The sequence below is a fragment of the Lagopus leucura genome, unplaced genomic scaffold (assembly GCF_019238085.1).
Source record: "Lagopus leucura isolate 7727_CA_CO unplaced genomic scaffold, USGS_WTPT01 Super-Scaffold_1, whole genome shotgun sequence".
NCBI lineage: Eukaryota > Metazoa > Chordata > Aves > Galliformes > Phasianidae > Lagopus > Lagopus leucura.
In genome coordinates this window covers 29,644,695-29,650,694 of record NW_024962250.1, presented here as the reverse complement: position 1 = coordinate 29,650,694, position 6,000 = coordinate 29,644,695, and positions in this window count along the sequence as shown.

The following is a 6,000-nucleotide window of genomic DNA, read 5'->3' as shown; positions in this document are numbered from 1 at the left end:
CTAAGGTGTTACATTTGGTACGAATAAGGGCTGGATAACCTGACTATCTCGATGACTCCCCTTCACTTTCACCACTCCCTCCTTGGTTTGGCTACCAGCTGGTGAGGGTCAGTAACGTGAGCACAACTCCCCTTCTCGCCCAGCAGCCCAGGAATTATTCTTTTTCCTCATTATTATTTCCACAGCTTTTCAGGTTTGTTTGTTTGTTTTAAAGAAATGGTATTCTGTTCAGATTAGCAATCTGAGGGCTGCTTTTAGAGGCCTGACTCTCCAGTTAAAATAATGTATGAAAATCTGTACTTTAGTTTTTTTGTTTCTCACAACATGCTGTTTATTCAGCTTCTTTCCATATGCTAGAAGACAAGCTCCTTTCCTTTTCTTTTTCAAAAGTGGAAAACACAACTTAGAGGTAAATCTGTTACTTTCCTGTAAGATACTTTTTTTCTTTTATCATCAATTCTTTCAACCCACTTCCAAAACAGATTCTAACTGAAACCCGTATTCATATTTCACCCAAGCACAGCATGAATCTGGATCTTCTTTATGGCTCTCAGGGCTACTTCTTCAGTCAGGTAAGCACCTAGAACCTTGCATATAGACATGTGTTCCAGTGAACAAAAAGATTTCTTTATAACTTTTGTCAATATTCCGCTGATTGCTAGTTGAGTAGCAGATGTGCTATGCTTAATGGTGCATAGACAAGAAGCATTCCCTAATCCCTAAATGAACTTCTTATCTCTAAATATACACAGGATAAGCTATCTAAACTCAATTTAGCAACTATGCTATTAAATCTACCAGAACCAAGCAGCAAAGGAATATTGCTAAAGCCAAGCACCTGTTAGCAAAGGAAAATCAAGAGGCAAACAAAGAATCTCAGCAAAACAAAACAGTATTCACTCTAGATCAAACTAAATCAGGTATAGTTCTACTTGGGTTAAAATCTATTGTCACTGCAACCTTAATCCCCACACCTTCCTTCCACAGGTGCATATGTGGTTTTTAAATCCTCTGTTGCATCGGTGCCACAGGCTGTCACTTACAATTTGCTGCAGAAAAATGAGTTGTCCCCAGATCAGACTTTTTAACTGCGTGTACATGCAGATGGATCCATTATGGGACTTCAGAGAAGCGCAAAAAAGAAGGTAGTGTCATCTGCTGGTTAGATTACGAAATTGGGAAGGATAGCAGAGGGTCCTTCTGCACAGTTCTCTTTGTGACCCTGACACATACGTAGTCTCACACACTGAATATCTTCACATGGGAGCTGAGAGTGTTTGTTCTCATTCAGAGGCAGGCTCTGAGGGCTGGTCTGGCCCATCAGCTCCTCAGCAACAATCCCACACACCCGTGTTCTGCGTAAAGGAGAAAGCAGGGTACAGGCAGGGAGAGACAGAGGAAAGCTCATTTCATCTCTCGGCTGACCATAACTCAGGTCCCTGAGAGAAACCTTCAGGTCACAGCCACCCCCCAGTATCCTTAGAGCCACCTGCAGCTCACTGCAACCCCTACCCACAGAAAGGGCTGGGCAGCAGACACCCAGCCTCTACACAAAAGACCTCTTCCAGTTCCCTGGGCCAAACAAACAAACACTCTTCAATATTTCCACACAAGTGGAAATATTCTTCAATTGTTTTACTACCTGCTTAGAGGGATCAAGGAGGGCCAAACTAGGCCAGGTCCAGATACTAAGAAGATCCCCAATGTTACGGGCCTGGTGGCTGCCACTGCAGAAGTAGAGAACCGTGCCATTGACCTGAGGGTTCTTTTCTGCTGCACTAATACCCACATTCTATCTTCTTTCTCAAATTCCACCTTAATTTACACCTGTTCTATTGAAAAAGAGCACTAAAAAGCATTTAGCTTTGCAGACATTGGTCTAAAGTGTACCAAAATTCCAAATAAAATTACTGACAACCTTCTCCATTAGAGAAGAAGAGAGATGTTGGTTAGATGTTAGGAAGACATTTTTCACTTAGAGGGTGGGGAGGTGTAGCACAGACCGCCCAGAGAAGCTGTGGGTGCCCCATCCCTGGAGACACTCAAGGCCAGGTTAAATGGGGCTCTGAGCAGCCTGATCTGGTGAGAAGCATCTTAGAGGTCCCCTCCAACCCAAGTCATTCTAGGATCCATCTGCACGTAGAAAAGAATCCCAGCTCAAAGCAAGAGCAAGTCTCCAGGCTGGAACCAGAAAAGAAGATTGAAACCTGCTGCAGAAGTACATTTTTAAGATGTGTTTTGCAGCATCTGCCTGTGTTTTCCTCAGCTTGTGCTTGTGGTATTGTCTCATTACCTTAGGAAAAGTGTCATAAAATCAACACATTAAAAAAAAAAAAAGGTAAAATATAATTTTAAAAGAAAAGGCTATGCATATGCAAAGTTGATTCAAATGCTTTCAGATTGCACCATAGAAAAGCTGTGGCCTAGTTTTTGAAATACATATTTCACTTTATTTTGCACACAGCTGGGTTTATATTGGCACTCACACTAATATGCAAAATGCAGTATCTTGTATTCATGAATGACTCTTTATAAAATGCCAGGAGGGCACCTGTTTTCCTTTCTTTAAGTCTACACCATGACAAAGAAGAAGCCTGTACTAATGGCCAGCTTCCAGCTCTGACCACAGCCTTGAGGGATTTATGCCAGCTGTACACAGGTTTGGAAGTAAACAACATGCCCCGGTCAAAAGGAGTTTCTTACACTCCACAGAAAGAGACTGCTAATGAGATGCAACATGCTGAAGGAGGGAGTATGTGTCCCGTCCATGCAAGCTGTGAATGGAGCTCTTACAAAGGAGGATACATATACTCAAGCGCATCGCACACATCTTGGTCCTGTCCCCAGAATTAGACCTAATCCAGTGTATTACATACATCATCCAGTCCACATAGCACTGTTGCAGATGTAACTAGCAGAAATTCTACCCATTCCCAGTGTTTCGATTCTGGGCTTAGTGCAGCTGTCAGAGTGCTAGGCCTAGTAATTAACACTACCCTGGCAAGTTTTAAGTGGTGGGATTTCTTTAGAAGGTGCACCCTCTCTCTGTGGTCTAGGTAGGTGACTGCCTGTTTAAGCCATTTTTTTTTTATCTTAAGAAGTTGCTTTGTCTACCTTCCAAGACTGACGGAACTTCAAAACATGATGCAAAACTCATCTCTTTTATGGGATTTTCCTCTCAGAAATACAATAACAAAGAAAAGAAATGTAGTGCTGACTAAACGGGTACTTCTAATAATAAAAATTCTAAATGAGATATGCATTTCACAAACATTTGTGCAGATACTTAGAACATCAAATAGGAATTTTTAGAATTAGACTGATATGTAGACTCCTTTTTACATGGTTCAAAAAAAAAGAATTAGAAATTCAGCAATTAACAGAAGCTGATAAAAAATGTGTTACAATCTTCCTGCATTCAACTTTTCTGTGTTCTGAAAGACTGTTCTGGTACATGCTTTCTGGTTCTGATTCAGATTAACTATTTTTCCCAACTAAATAAGGGTGCCACAACCTCAGTATGCACTTCTGAGGTAAGCAAGGCATAGTAAGGTCAAGTCAAACTGCATTGAATCAGGATTCTACCTACTTTCTAGGTATTTCTAGCTACAAACTAGGATTTCTACGTACAATTGTGATGGTTTCCTATCATTACTGTGCTGAGTTTCACATTCCATCTAATCATCAGGCTGCTTTCAAAGTTCTATTGGGAAGATTATTATAGTTGGAAATCCCTTCTCCAGAGTGGTTGTATACACTATTGAAACTTCCAGCAGCAGTCAGCACCACACACATCAGGTTTGAGCTAACATTCTTATATACTGTTATTCTTCAATCAATGGGCACTAGGAAGCACCTTCTGTTGCCTGTTCTATGAGAAAGAGCTCGAGTTTACTATGTGCCAAGCATATAACCTTTGCCTAAACAAATAAGCTTTCTACTTCACAGCTATCCTAATAGCATTGAGGTCATGGCTCTTCAATAAAGAATCAGGAATAACTCCAGAATCTATAGTAAACTATTCCTTGGTTGATGGGATATCCATCAAAAGACCCTGTTCTCATTTTCTTCCCAATCTGGTGATGAGCAGCCTTGACTTACAGAAGCAACCTAAAGATACCACAGCACAACTTTGCTTTTCAAGTCCTGTCCTACCTCAGACAGGACCCAATCAGCTGAAGATGGGTTTGCTCGGTACCATATAATATCCACTCCTACCCCTGCCAAAAGCCTAGCACGCCTTTTGTATTCACTGTTTTTAGTTACAACCTGCCTCAGAAACTAGTTTCAAGCATGCTGATGTGGGAAGGGAAAATGCTGAACGTGCTGATCCTGTCCAACTGAAATACAGCTAAACCAGAAGAGATGAGACAAAGACTTAGGTACTTTGAGGAGCCTTTCAGAGAGGCCTGGATAAGAGATGTGGATAAACACATTGTGGATAATCACAGCATTACTGGCAAGCATTCAGCATGGCAGACATTACCATAACATTGTCCCACTTAGGTTTTGTATTTGCTTCCTCAGTTCAGTACACCACGTGAGAAGAAAATATGTAGAACTATCTTAAAATAACAGGATTATTTAGAAAGCTGGTGAGAAGACTTGATGGGAATGGGATCATCATAGGACACGTTCTATTCCCTAGTACAAGTATAGACACTTCTGTATTAAATAAATCAATCTAGTAGTACTTTTCATGATTAGTTACCAAGGTCTATACTTCCTCCAGGTTTTATTCCACTGCATTGCAAAGGCTAGCCCTTAAAAGGTGGTGAGTTTGAGATTCTGCTCTGTGATTAGATTATCTTCTGTTAATCAAGGTAGCACTTCAGTGCAATGCTATATATGTGGGAGGAACAATGCACTGCCTTCTGCTACTTTGTAAGACTAACATGCTTCTCCTTCATCTAAAGTTGTCAGATATACTACACAAAAAGGATTTTTTTTTTATATCAACTGGAAATAAGAAGTAGAAGGTTCTTTTTTTTCATTTAATATGCAAACTGTGCTTTAAAAGTATTTTTTCATTAAAAATTAAAACCCTTCAACCTTACTGTTGTGAAGAACTCGAATGCAAGTCATGCAAGAACCTCACTTACGCAACCCCAGTTTTCTGACAGCGTTCCATGTGAAAACAATTGGAACTTAGACAACTAGAAAAAGCTAGAAGTTGTAAAGGAAAAGGAAACCAATCTTCCAAAAACATCACTGCATTCCCTCTCTTTGCTTACAGGCTGGACAGACCACATATCTGCATTGTTAGTTTGCAGTGCCAGAAGCTGAGAAGTAGTACACTCTGAATTTATTTTCAGATATGCTATCCTTGAAATGCCACACCAAAAAATTAAAAAAAAGAAGAAAAAAAAGAAGAAAAAAAAGTAATAAAAAAAAAAAAAAAAAAAAAAAGTAGGTTACAGCTTTTAGTATCCAAACCTCTGTATTTTTCCTGGGGGACAACCACCATGTACATATATTTTGAGAAGAGAAAATAGCATGTAGTATGCCTTTAATAATAACAGTACCAAATTGCCCATTGTTATTGTTTTCCTCTACTGGAAGACTGTTCTAACAGCACACATAGGTAAGAGTCAATGCAGCTCAGTCAAGGTTGCGTAGCTACATGCAATTCAACACTAGAATTCAGACATGGCTTTGCTGGGAGCCAGTCTTTCCAACAAACCACTCCATATCATAGCACCAACCAGTGGGGTTGGGTGGTTTTTTTTATGTTATATATTTTTTTCTTATATGTTCATATTACAGCAACTTTGAAAAGACTGTCTCTTTAATTCTGAGCAGTAAATGACTACGACTATTTTGTAAAAACAGGAAGCATCCCATAACACCAAAACAAGGTGTTACAGCTGAAGGCCTGACGTCCTGCCTCTTACAATTGTTTTAAATTCTTTGTTTTCATTAAGACTAGTGACGCTGCATTCTGTTTTACACTGCTCTGGGAGCTGAATGTAAAAAATGATACATTTAAGGGAATCTAAA